Source organism: Macaca nemestrina, chromosome 10 (genome assembly GCF_043159975.1).
Source record: "Macaca nemestrina isolate mMacNem1 chromosome 10, mMacNem.hap1, whole genome shotgun sequence".
NCBI classification, from domain to species: Eukaryota; Metazoa; Chordata; class Mammalia; order Primates; family Cercopithecidae; genus Macaca; species Macaca nemestrina.
Genome location: NC_092134.1, coordinates 9,812,194 through 9,824,628, shown reverse-complemented (window position 1 = coordinate 9,824,628; position 12,435 = coordinate 9,812,194). Strand labels below are relative to the sequence as shown.

General features: G+C 47.9%; 2 protein-coding genes across 15 annotated transcripts in view; one reads left to right on the top strand and one right to left on the bottom strand.

Moving 5' to 3' along the window:
• The window catches only part of LOC105494150 (M-phase phosphoprotein 9), an 86,274-nt gene extending 85,542 nt beyond the window's left edge, over positions 1-732 (bottom strand). For 7 of the 9 annotated variants that reach the window (XM_011762309.2, XM_071070868.1, XM_011762329.2 and 4 more), the window contains exon 1: positions 594-732. The gene's annotated coding sequence lies outside the window, so the exon portion shown is untranslated. The remainder of the gene's footprint in view (positions 1-593) is intronic. The other 2 variants (XM_071070867.1, XM_011762367.3) reach the window with 2 other exon arrangements.
• Positions 733-756: 24 nt separating this feature from the next.
• The window catches only part of MTRFR (mitochondrial translation release factor in rescue), a 29,875-nt gene continuing 18,196 nt past the window's right edge, over positions 757-12,435 (top strand). Inside the window, exon 1 of one of the 6 annotated variants that reach the window (XM_011762383.3) lies at positions 757-901. The gene's annotated coding sequence lies outside the window, so the exon portion shown is untranslated. The other 5 variants (XM_011762374.3, XM_011762389.3, XM_011762377.3 and 2 more) reach the window with 5 other exon arrangements.

Below are 12,435 nucleotides of genomic sequence, written 5' to 3'. Positions count from 1 at the left end.
AAAAGGAACGATTGGCGGTTATGAAACATGAAAGTTAACTGGGCGCTCCGCCTTGCCTGGAGGCTTGGGGGAGAGAAAGAGATTTCAGATAGGGATGAGACCAGATCCTGACATTCTGGGGCTCACAGCCAGCCCGCAATGGCTGGTGGCCGCCATGGGGTCAAAGTGGGAAGGAGAGGGAGAATTCATGCAGTCGCCTAAGCTACGGAAAGCAGGGAGGACGGAGAAAAGCCACCGCTCCTTCAACTACAACCGCGATCCCAAAAGGAAGCCGGGACACCTTGGCAAAAAACGGGAGGAAAAAAATAAATAAATAAATAAATAAAACCACAAACCCCCCGCCCCTCGGGAAGGGCGCTCCGCTATTGGGCCGCGCGAGTGTCACTCAAGGGCGCCGGGTCTAGAAAAGGCGCACCGCGGCCGGGCAGAGCGCCCACACAGCGAAGGGCTGCGGTGGGGTCAAGTTCATCGGCCACCGTCTCCTCACACCCCAGCCCATCACCACACTCAGGGGGCCGCTAAGACGGTGTCTCCTAAGTCTCGTCCCCTGTCCCCAGCGGCCTACAGCTCCCTGCAGGCTGGCGGCCGCTTACCTGGCCGCCGCTCCCGCTGCCGATGTCAGGGTCAGGAGAGCGGCCTCTCGCGACCGTTACTCGAGAGAGCGCGCGCGCGCGCGCCCGGCGTCTCGCCGGTGATTGGCTGCCCGGAAGGAGGCGGAGACAGCCAAAGGTGGTGCGCGCGTCCACCTCGCCCTTCCCCCTCGCGCAGCTCCAACCAGAGATGTCCAACCCCGGGGGTGTGACAAGGGAGTGGGGTTGCTGTGAAACCCTCTTCTCTGATTGGCTCTCTGGAAGCCAGCCGCTGCCACGAGGGAAAGAAGCTTCAGTTTGTCGCATGCGCAGTGAGTAAACATGAGCCTCTGGTAGATGAGGGAAACCGCGATCAGAGTACGGCGCGTGCGCAGATCAGGGATCGCGATTGCGAGTCCTCTGCTGCGGCGATTCGGGTTCCTGTAGAACGTTGAGGGCACTAGTCGGGTCCTGAGACCAGGTAAGTGTCTGCGGAGAAGTCAGGTAACCCTACGGCTGCCGACGACTGTCAAGGGCTCCGGAGAGAGGACTGGGAGCCGGGACGCCTGGGGTTTTCCCGTCTTGCGACCCCGAGTGGCGCAGCCAGTTTACCTGAGGCCGCGCTGGCGGTGGGGTGGGGCCGGCGCTGACACCCTAGCTCAGTTTTCTCGAGACCTGGTTTACGCTAGGTGCTGTGGGTCGGCCCTGGGGCTGTTCAAGCACTTAGGGCAGGGGAGAGGAGAGACTACCGTCCTGGAAAAAACGGTTCCACGGAGGCCCAAGGCAAAACGGAAGGATCCTCGTGTACTTAGCTGAGTGGAGCTGTGAGCACGCATCAGGTGCTGTTTCAGGCCTGGCACGTAGTAGGGGTCAGCACTTCCCTCGCTAGGCTTCTGCGGAGATATTTGTTTTTTTAAATAGACGTTGGGGGGGGGGGTGTCTCACCATGTTGCCCAGGCTGTTCTTGAACTCCTGGCCTCAAGCAATCCTCCTTCCTCGGCCTCCCAAAGTGCTGGGATCACAGGCGCCAGCCACCCTGCCCTACTTTTGAAGGTCCTAAGGGAACCCGCTCTCCTTCCCGTGGGTCCCCAGCCCATTTCATGCGCACTGTGCAGGCCACATTCTTCAGCCTAGTTAACCTTTAAGGTCCTTCCAGCTCCTCGATTTCCCTCCAGGAGTTCTGGCTCACAGTAAAGGAACTTCCCTGGCACTATCACTTAGGCCTCCACGACCCAGGAGATGGATTTGCCCTTGGAATGACAGATTTGCCAGGAGGCCTTCCATCTCATTTGAGCTTCCTAAGTATACCTACCAATTTTTATTTTTTACTTTTTTTTATTTTTTTATGGGGGGTAGGGACAGGGTCTCAGTCTGTCACCCAGGCTGGAGGGCAATGGCGTGATCTTGGCTCACTTTAACCTCTGCCTCCCGGGTTCAAGCGATTCTTCTGCTTCAGCCTCCGGAGTAGCTGGGAATACTGGTGCCCGCCACCACATCCAGCTAATTTTTTGTATTTTTAGTACAGACGGGGTTTTGCCGTATTGGCCAGGCTGGTCTTGAACACCTGACCTCAGGTCATCCTCCTGCCTCGGCCACCCAAAGTGCTGGGATTACAGGCATGAGGCACCACGCCTGGCAATTTTTAAAGGGTAAATTTGATATTATCCTGTTTTTCGTGATTTTTTAAATTATATTACATAATTCCAAAATATATTTTATGTTTAAACCAGGACTTGCTTCATTGAAGATGGTTTTATCTTTCAGTGCGAGCCTGCTGGGAAGTCAGGCTATATTTTTGGCATCACAGTGATCTCCTTTAGTACCTGATTTCATAGACGAGAATTATGACCCCACCAAATAACATGTTTTCAGTAATGTCATGGCTTATCAAGTACTTCTTAAATTGGACCATACCAAGTAAAATAATTTACAAGCCACTGTTCTAGATGCCTCTTCACCCTAAGCTCTAAAACAAAGGCCCATGAAATAATCAGATCCCAGACTGGGTTTGTGTCATAAGATCACGGCGTATGTGGTATGTCATTCTGAAGTTCCTCAGCCTTGTAGTTGAGAGATCTGACATGCTCCCATTTAGTGAGCACTAAGTACTTTACATTTATGGCAACATGTATGATTTTGTTCTCACTCTAGGTAGTAGTATCTCCATTTTACAGATGAGGAAATAGAGCCAAAGTTGCCCAGTAAGTAAATTGTGGCATTGAGACATTGAACGCAGGTCTATTGGCCACAGAGCTCGCACTCCTCGGCAGTAAGACCTCTTTGGGACAAAAGAAAAAATGAGAGGAGTGGTCAAATACAGAATGTGAGTTACCTTTTTTTTTTTGGTGAGACGATGTCTCGTTCTCTCGCCCAGGCTGGAGTCCAGTGGCGCACTCTCCGCTCACTGCAAGCTCCACCCCCCAGGTTCACGTCATTCTCCTGCCTCAGCCTCCCTAGTAGCTGAGACTACAGGCGCCCACCACCACGCCCGGTTATTTATTTATTTATTTATTTATTTTGTATTTTTAGTAGAGACAGGGGTTCACCATGTTAGCTAGGATGGTCTCGATCTCCTGACCTCGTGATCCGCTCGCCTCGGCCTCCCAAAGTGCTGGGATTACAGGCGTGAGCCACCGCGCCCAGCCTAGTAGTGAGTTATCTTAATTGTTCACAGTCACAGATCAAGCTTCTTGTTCTACTCTTTCCCTCTTCTCTACTGTACTTGACTAGTCTTTTTAAAAAGAGAAAGTTGGCTGTGCGTCGTGGCTCATGCTTATACTCCCAGCACTTTGGGAGGTCGAGGCAGGCGGATCACTTGAGGTCAGGAGTTGGAGACCAGCCTGGCCAACATGGTGAAATCCTGTCTCTACTAAAAATACAAAAATTAGCTGGGCGTGGTGGCTGGTGCCTATAATCCCAGCTAGTTGGGAGGCTGAGACAGGAGAATCGCTGGAACCCGGGAGGCAAAGGTTGTAGTGACCCAGGATCGTGCCACTCCACTCCAACCTGGGCAACAGAGTGAGACTCTGCCTCAAAAAAATAAATAAATAAAATTTAAAACAGAAAAAGTTAAGGAAAAGGAGCTAACATTGCCTAAGGAACTGGAAAAAGATCTGGAGATACTATGAAAGGTAACGAAACAAGGTGTAGAAAGGATAATTTAGTTTCAAAAATTGAAAACCTAATGGTCTTCCAAGATAGGTCTTCCTGAGATAATCAGGAAATGTGCATCTCTTATTTTCTTTATTTGTATTAAATACAATAATGTATCTGAAAGTACTTTGCAGCTGGACGTGGTGGCTCACACCTGTAATCCCATCACTTTGGGAGGCTAAGGCAGGAGGATTGCTTGAGCCCATGAGTTCGAGACCTGCCTGGGCAACATGGCAAGACCCCATCTCTACAGAAAATTAAAAACTAGCCAGGTATGGTGGTACACACCTGTGGCCTCAGCTACTGGGGAGGCTGAGGCGAAGAAGCTTGCTTGAGCCCAGGAGGACAAGGCTGCACTGAGCCATTTTTACTCCACTGCACTCCACTTAGGTGACAGAGGGAGACCCTGTCTCAAAAAAAATAAAAAATAGAAGAAGAAAGTGCTTTGGTTTCGGTATCTTTAAGTCCTAAACAAACACAAGGCATCATTAATAGAAATACAGGCTTTGAGACTTTTAGAAGAAAATATACAGTGGTGGTGTTGCTGCTTTTTCAATGTGTTTCTGTTTTAATAGTATAGTTGATAAATTATAAAGTTCCTGTCAGATGCCATAAATAGAACAGATATGAGGCTGGGTGCAGTTGCTCACACTTCCAGCACTTTGGGAGGCTGAGGCAGGCAGATCACGTGAGTTCAGGAGTTCAACACCAGCCTAGGCAACACGGTGAATCCCCATCTCTACTAAAAATACAAAAAATTAGCCAAGCATGGCAGCGTGTGCCTGTAGTCCCAACTACTTGGGAGGCTGAGGCAGGAGAATTGCTTGAATCTGGAAGGTGGAGGTTTCAGTGAACCGAGATTGTGCCACTGCACTCCAGGCTGGGCAACAGAGTGAGACTCTGGCTAAAAAAAAAAATAGAAGAAATACGATACACACAAATAGGACAGGTGTAATTATGTGGATTCAAAGTTTTCTGCTTAAAAAAAAATAAACAGGGCCAGGCACTGTGGCTCACGCCTGTAATCCCAGCACTACCGGAGGCCAAGGCAGGCACCTCACCTGACATCAGGAGTTTGAGACCAGCCTGGCCAACTTGGTGAAACCCCGTCTGTACTAAAAATACAAAATTAGCTGGGCGTGATGTCAGGTGCCTGTAATCCCAGATACTCAGGAGGCTGAGACAGGAGAATCACTTGAACCCGGGAGGCAGAGGTTGCAGTGAGCCAAGATCACGCCATTGCACTCTAGCCTGGGTGACGAACGAAACTCCAGCTCAAAAATAAAATAAAAATAAACAAGATATTGGGATTATGTGAAGGGAATGTTTTCCTCTTCGTTAGCTAGCTCTTGCATTCTGCAGCATTAAGCATTCAAGCATTAAGCCTGTTAAATTTAGGCCAGACCTAGTCTCCTTTTCCTCCCGTCCCCCAAAATCAAAGACAACAGCTCTGCATTTCCTGCTCACTCTATTATGTTTTCCTTGTTTGAGAAGTAACTATCTGCACTTACTGTGAGTGAAGGGCGCTTTACCTTCAGTGTAAAACCCCAACTCTAGGAAATGGCATGGTCTGTTTCAAACCTGACCAGCAGTACTCACTAGTTCTATTTGAGAGGTTTCAGCCCTTAAGGATCTCAGGCACCTACAGCAGGAGGATGAGCTAACAGGAGGATGTGAAAGACAGAGAAAGGCTACTTTCTTTTTAACTACCATTTTACAGAGAGCACCAAAACACTTTTTTTTGAGATGGAGTCTCACTCTGTCACCCAGGGTGGAGTGCAGTGACCTCAGCCCACTGCAACCTCCGCCTCCAGGGTTCAATCCATTATTCTGCCGCAGCCTCCCAAGTAGCTGGGACTACAGGTGTGCACCACCACGCCTGGCTAATTTTTTGTATTTTAATAGAGGGGGTTTCACTGTGTTGCCCAGGCTAGTCTGGAACTCCTGAGCTCAGGCAGTCTACCCTCCTCAGCCTCCCAAAGTGTTAGGATTACAGGCATGAGCCACCACACCCAGCCCCAAAACACGTTTTTGAAACATGAATTATCATTAAGCGTTTCTCAGAAAATCATTTTCCCCTCACTTAGCTTCTGGCACCACCTGCTGGCTGTTTTGTCTTTTCAAAGCGGCAACATTGCACGTTGGTCTGTTTAAGCTCAATGTTGTTTGGCCCTTAACTGTTAATTAGGTCATTGTTATGAGACCTACAGTTTCATCTCCTTCTTAAGGAAGAAACAAGATGGAATAAGCAGGTAGTCAGCCCTCCTGAATTCTTGTCTCAGTTTCTTAAATGTTATATAAATAAGAAACAGGCTGGGCATGGTGGCTCACGACTGTAATCCCAGCACTTTGTGAGACCGAGGCAAGCAGATTGCTTGAGCTCAGGAGTTTGAGACCAGCCTGGGCAACATGATGAAACCCCATCTCTACTTTTTTAGAAAAGAAAAAGAAAAGCTTTTAAAAGTGTCTGTCCTAGCAATCAGAAGAACTTGCTGATTCCTGTGTTCTGGAACAATGCTTGTCAAATTTTATGTGCCTCTGCATCACCTGAGGATCTTGTTAAGCTGCAGGTTTTCATTTGGTAGGTCAGAGCAGGGCCTGAAATCTTCATTCCTGACCATCCTCCACGTGGTGCTTTTGCCCCTACTCTGTGGACGACACTTTGGGTAGCAAGATTCTAGAGCTACATTGTCCCATAAAGTAGCCACCAGCACATGTGGCTAGTGAGCACATGTGGTCCAAACTGAGATGGTCTGTAAGTATGACTATACCCTAGATTTTGAAGCCTTCATATTTAGGGGGAAAAAAGAATATCTCAATTTAAAAATATTGGCTGGGTGCAGTGGCTCATGCCTGTAATCCCAACACGTTGGAAGACTGAGGTAGGCAGATCTCTTGAGCTTGAGTTCCAGACCAGCCACAACAACATGGTGAAACCTCGTCTCTACAAAAAATCGAAAAATTAGCCCGGCCTGGTGGTACATGCCTGTAGTTCCAGCTACTCAGGAGGCTGAGGTGAGAGGATGGCTAGAGCCTGGAAGGCATAGATTGCAGTGAGCTGAGATGGCACCACTATACTCCAGCCTGGATGATGGAGCCAGACCTTGTCTCAAAATATTGATCACTTGTTGAAATAATGTTTTTGATATATTGGGTTAAATAAAATATAAATTTCATCACTTATTTCTAATGTAACTGCTAGAAAATTTAGAATTTCACATGTGGGTAGCATTAGTTTTGTTTTTTGTTTTTTGTTTTTTTTTTTTTGGAGACAGAGTCTTACTCTGTCACTAGGCTAGAGTGCAAAGGCGTGATCTCAGCTCACCGCAACCTCCGCCTCCGAAGTTCAAGAGATTCTCCTGTCTCAGCCTCCCGAGTAGCTGGGACTACAACTACGTGCCACCACACCCAGCTAATTTTTTGTGTTTTTGGTAGAGACGGGGTTTCACCGTGTTAGCCAGGATGGTCTCTATCTCCTGACCTCATGATCCGCCCACCTCTGCCTCCCAAAGTGCTGGGATTACAGGCATGCGCTACCGCGCCCAGCCCAGTAGCATTAGTTTCTATTGGACAACACTGTTCTAGAACATTAACACAATAGAGTTGACATTTTTGATGCTTTTTTTCCCCAATATGACCCAGTTTCCCAATCTCCTTGTTTCCATGTCACCATCTCTGCTAGCTCAAATCAGTATTTGTTTAATCCTTTTCTTGGGATGATTTCCTTGCCCTCCCATAACACTCCTTTACACCTTTTCAGGCTTCACCATTGCCATCATGATCCCAGGGCTCTCATCAAGCAGTGGACAGTCATATGTGCCAGAATACAGGCAGTACCCTTGTGTAAAGCACTTAGCCTTGCCACGGGGTGTGGGGCCTGGACAGCCTCATCTGTGAGCTGGTTAGAAATGCAGAGCCTCGCTGGGCACGGTGGCTCACGTCTGTAATCCTAGCACTTTGGGAGGCTGAGGCTTGTGAATCACCTGAGGTCAGGAGTTTGAGACCACACTGACCAACATGGTGAAACCCCATCTCTATTAAAAATACAAAAAAAAAAAAAAAAAAAAAAAAGCTGGACGTGGTGGTGGGCAACTGAAGCGCAGCTACTTGGGATGCTGAGGCAGAAGAATTGCTAGAACCCAGGAGGCAGAGGTTGCAGTGAGCCGAGATTGTGCCATTGCGCTCTAGCCTTGGAGACAAAGCAAGACTCTGTCTCAAAAAAAAAAAAAAAAATGCAGAGCTTCAGCTGTGCACAGTGGCTCACGCCTGTAATCCTAGCACTTTGGGAGGCCGAGGCAGGTGGATCCCCTGAGGTGAGGAGTTTGAGACCAGCCTGGCCAACATGGCAAATCCCTGTCTCTACTAAAAATACAAAAATTAGCCGGGCATGGTAGCGCAGCTACTCGAGAGGCCAAGGCAGGAGAATTGCTTGAACCCAGGAGGCAGAGGTTGCAGTGAGCTGAGATCACGTTAGTGCACTCCAGTCAGGGCGACAGAGTGAGACTCCGTCTAAAAAAAAAAAAAGAAATCCAGAGCCTCAGGTCTCGTCCCAGACCTAATGAACGAGCATCACAAGTCACAAGACTCCCAGGTGATTTGTATGCACATTAAAGTTTGCATTGTGAGACTGGCTGGTGAGCACTTTAACAATCTTCCTACACCCTGTTTCAGTTAGTCTCCGCACCTGTTCCTTCTGTTTTAATGAAGTTTCTGCAAGGTTGATATACCATGAAAGTAGTAGCTAAGGTAAACTAGTGCTTTACCGTCCAAAAAAAAAAAAAAAACAAACAGTGAATTTTAGATAAATGGCGTCCAGAAGGCAGGTCCAGAGATTGACATCTCATGCTTTCCTGAAAATAGATTAAATATCCTTTATTTTATTGAGTTTTTTTTTTTTTTTTTTTTTGAGACAAAGTCTTGCTCTGCAGCCCAGGCTGGAGTGCAGTGGCGTGATCTTGGCTCACCACAACCTCTGCCTCCCGAGTTCAAGCAGTTCTCCTGCCTCAGCTCAGCACACCACAGCACCCAGTTTATTTTTTGTATTTTTAGTAGAGATGGGATTTTACTATGTTGGCCAGACTGGTCTTGAACTCCTGACCTCAGGTAATCTGCCCACCTTGGCCTCCCAAAGTGCTAGGATTACATGCATGAGCCACCACGCCCAGCCTCAAATATCCTTTATCCTTTTCAGAGACACGAAACGAAAGGCATTACCATACTCTTTACTTCTCTCCAAAGTGAGAGCTGTTGATGACACAGCATCACCTCCTACATCTAGGCTTTTATTTTTGTGGGGTTTTTTTTGGTTTTTTTTTTTTTTTGAGACAGAGTCTTGCTCTGTCACCCAGGCTGGAGTGCAGTGGCCGGATCTCAGCTCACTGCAAGCTCCGCCTCCCGGGTTTACGCCGTTCTCCTGCCTCAGCCTCCCGAGTAGCTGGGACTACAGGCGCCCGCTACCTCGCCCGGCTAGTTTTTTTTTGTATTTTTTAGTAGAGACGGGGTTTCACTGTGTTAGCCGGGATCGTCTCTCCATCTCCTGGCCTCGTGATCCGCCCGTCTCGGCCTCCCAAAGTGCTGGGATTACAGGCTTGAGCCACCACGCCCGGCCTTTTTTTTTTTTTTAAATAAAAGATATGGAGTCTCACTATGTTGCCCAAGCTGATCATGAACTCCCAGCTTCATGGGATCATCCCACCTCAGCCTCCCAATATGCTGGGATCAGGCGTAAGCCACCATACCCAGCATTATTTTTTTTTTATTATTATTATTTTTAGTGTATTTTTTATTTTACTGTTTTTGTTTGTTTGTTTTTGAGACGGAGTTTTGCTCCTTCAGTCTTTGCCCAGGCTGGAGTGCAATGGCGCAATCTTGGCTCACTACAACGTCTGCCTCCCGGGTTCAAGCAGTTGTCCTGCCTCAGTCCTCCCAAGTAGCTGGGACTACAGGTGCCCACTACCACCCTCAGCTAATTTTTTGTATTTTTAGTAGAGACGGGGTTTCACCATGTTGGCCAGGGTGGTCTCGAACTCCTGACCTCAGGTGATCCACCTGCTTCAGCCTCCCAAAGTGCTGGGATTACAAGGCACGAACCACCATGCCTGGCCTATTTTGTTTTTTAGAGATGAGGTCTCCCCGTGTTGCACAGGCTGGAGACAGCTTCTGGGCTCAAGCAATCCTCCCACCTCAGCCTCCCAAGTAGCTGGGACTGTAAGCTATTATCTTCTAGTTTTCATCTGTAATTGTTTGCTCCAGCCACAGGCCTTGTTGTAGAGTTGAACATGCCATCCCTGCAGATAGTCTGTCTTGGTTTGAGTTGAATGTGGAAGCTGGAGGAGGGGTGTGCTGACCATATCCAGTCATGAAGAAGGCCACTCAGTAGCGCATAGGTTTCAAATCCTGACAGCAAGCTCTCCAGGAGGATGAGGGACATAGAAAGTTTGAGAACCACTGCTCTGTAGTATGTTATCCATCCTCAAATATGGCACGTATCCTGTTTGTGCACGTCTTCATTTCACTTTTATGCTACAGACTCTTCAGGCTCCCTGAAGCCCATGCCTGACACTCAATAGATGTTTAAAATATTCTTGCACAAATTAATGTTCCCTTTTGTAAATTCCTTAGACCTGTTATCTCTGAACTTAACCATGTTGGAAGGGACTCAGGCAACAAAAGGAGCTTTCACCTTAACTGTGATCAGCCATTTAGTGCAGAAGCCATCATCAAAGTAAAAGTAGAGCCTAGGGAGTCAGGGTAGAGCGCCAGCCCTACACTTAAGCTCACATTTGAAGAAAGGAACTGGGGCAGAGCTGTCATGACTGCTGGTTTCCTCTTACTAGCACTTCTCTGTACCATTTTCCTTTTTCTCTTTTTTCATGTCACAATGAACTATAATTTGAGCTGCTTTTATTGTTCCCTAAAGACTTTGGATTACTCTGTATCACAAAAACTGAAATCCAATTCGTATTTTTTTGACCTTTGTCATTTTTAGCAGTCATTGGAGTAGGGCCAAAGCTCCAGGAGATACTAAAAGTGTCTAGAATTGTCTGATTGGCTATTGGAATCAACTGTTAGACAAAGCAGCCAGTAACTGAACACCGGGGACCTTCTTGAACTCCAGTTGGGTGGGAGACCTTCCAGTGTGTCTGGCAGCTCTGAACTAGGACAGAAAGGTAGAGATTCAAACAGTGGACTGATGACAAAGGAGCTGATAAAAGCACTCTCCTTTCCATTCTTTGTCTGGGAGTCTCGCCTTGCCTTGGAATCACTTCCTCTCTTTTTCACTGCACTGGTATGTGCCAGTACTGTCCTGCCTGGTCAGATTTACCAGCTAGCAGATGAGAGAGATGCGGGGCTCATGTTCCATAATGAATTGAATCCGGGACTACAGGCTGCCTGATACACAAATGAATTTTGTTTTGTGGATTGAAAACAGGAATAAGGAAAGATAAGTTTTGGACATTGACTTAGTCTACTCAGTTGTTCGTAGGTAAGGCAATTCTTTGTCGTAGAGAGTTCAGAGAAAGTGCCTGGGTTGGCCGGGCGTGGTGGCTCACGCCTGTAATCCCAGCACTTTGGGAGGCCGAGGTGGGTGGATCACAAGGTCAGGAGATCGAGACCATGGTGAAACCCCGTCTCTACTAAAAAAAAATAGAAAAAATTAGCCGGGCGCAGGGGCGGGCGCCTGTAGTCCCAGCTACTCGGGAGGCTGAGGCAGGAGAATGGCGTGAACCCGGGAGGCGGAGCTTGCAGTGAGCCGAGATTGCGCCACTGCGCTCCAGCCTGGGCGACAGAGCGAGACTCCGTCTCAAAAAAAAAAAAAGAAAGAAAGTGCCTGGGTTTATCATTTATCTTTTTCTTTTTTTTTTTTTTTTTTTTTTTTTTCTTTTTTTTTTTTTTTTTGAGACGGAGTCTCACGCTGTTGCCCAGGCTGGAGTGCAGTGGCGCGATCTCGGCTCACTGCAAGCTCCGCCTCCCGGGTTCCCGCCATTCTCCTGCCTCAGCCTCCCGAGTAGCTGGGACTACAGGCGCCCGCCACCGCGCCCGGCTAATTTTTTGTATTTTTAGTAGAGACGGGGTTTCACTGTGGTCTCGATCTCCTGACCTTGTGATCCGCCCGCCTCGGCCTCCCAAAGTGCTGGGATTACAGGCTTGAGCCACCGCGCCCGGCCCATTTATCTTCTTCTAAGGTATTTGATTTTATACACATTTCATACACATTAAACAAAACCAGTTTTTAAAGCACCACTTTTCTTGGCACACTCCATTTCAAAGTATATCCCTTCACAGTCATGGAGCACCTTGCCAATATCATCTTTTAAAACAAATTTTTTTTTTTGGCTAGGCACGGTGGCTCATGCCTGTAATCCCAGCACTTTGGGAGGCTGAGGCGGGCGGATCACGAGGACAGGAGATCAACACCATCCTAGCTAACACGGTGAAACCCCATCTCTACTTAAAAAAAAAAAAATACAAAAAAATTTGCCTGGCGTGGTGGTGTTCACCTGTAGGCCCAGCTACTCGGGAGGCTGAGACAGGAGAATGGTGTGAACCCGGGAGGCGGAGGTTGCAGTGAGCTGAGATCGTGCCACTGCACTCCAGCCCGGTGACAGAGCAAGACTCCATCTGAAAAAGCTTTTTTTGCTTTTCTTTGTGTTTTTTTTGTTGTTGTTGGTTTTGAGACGGAGTCTCACTCTGTCACCCAGGCTGTAGTGTG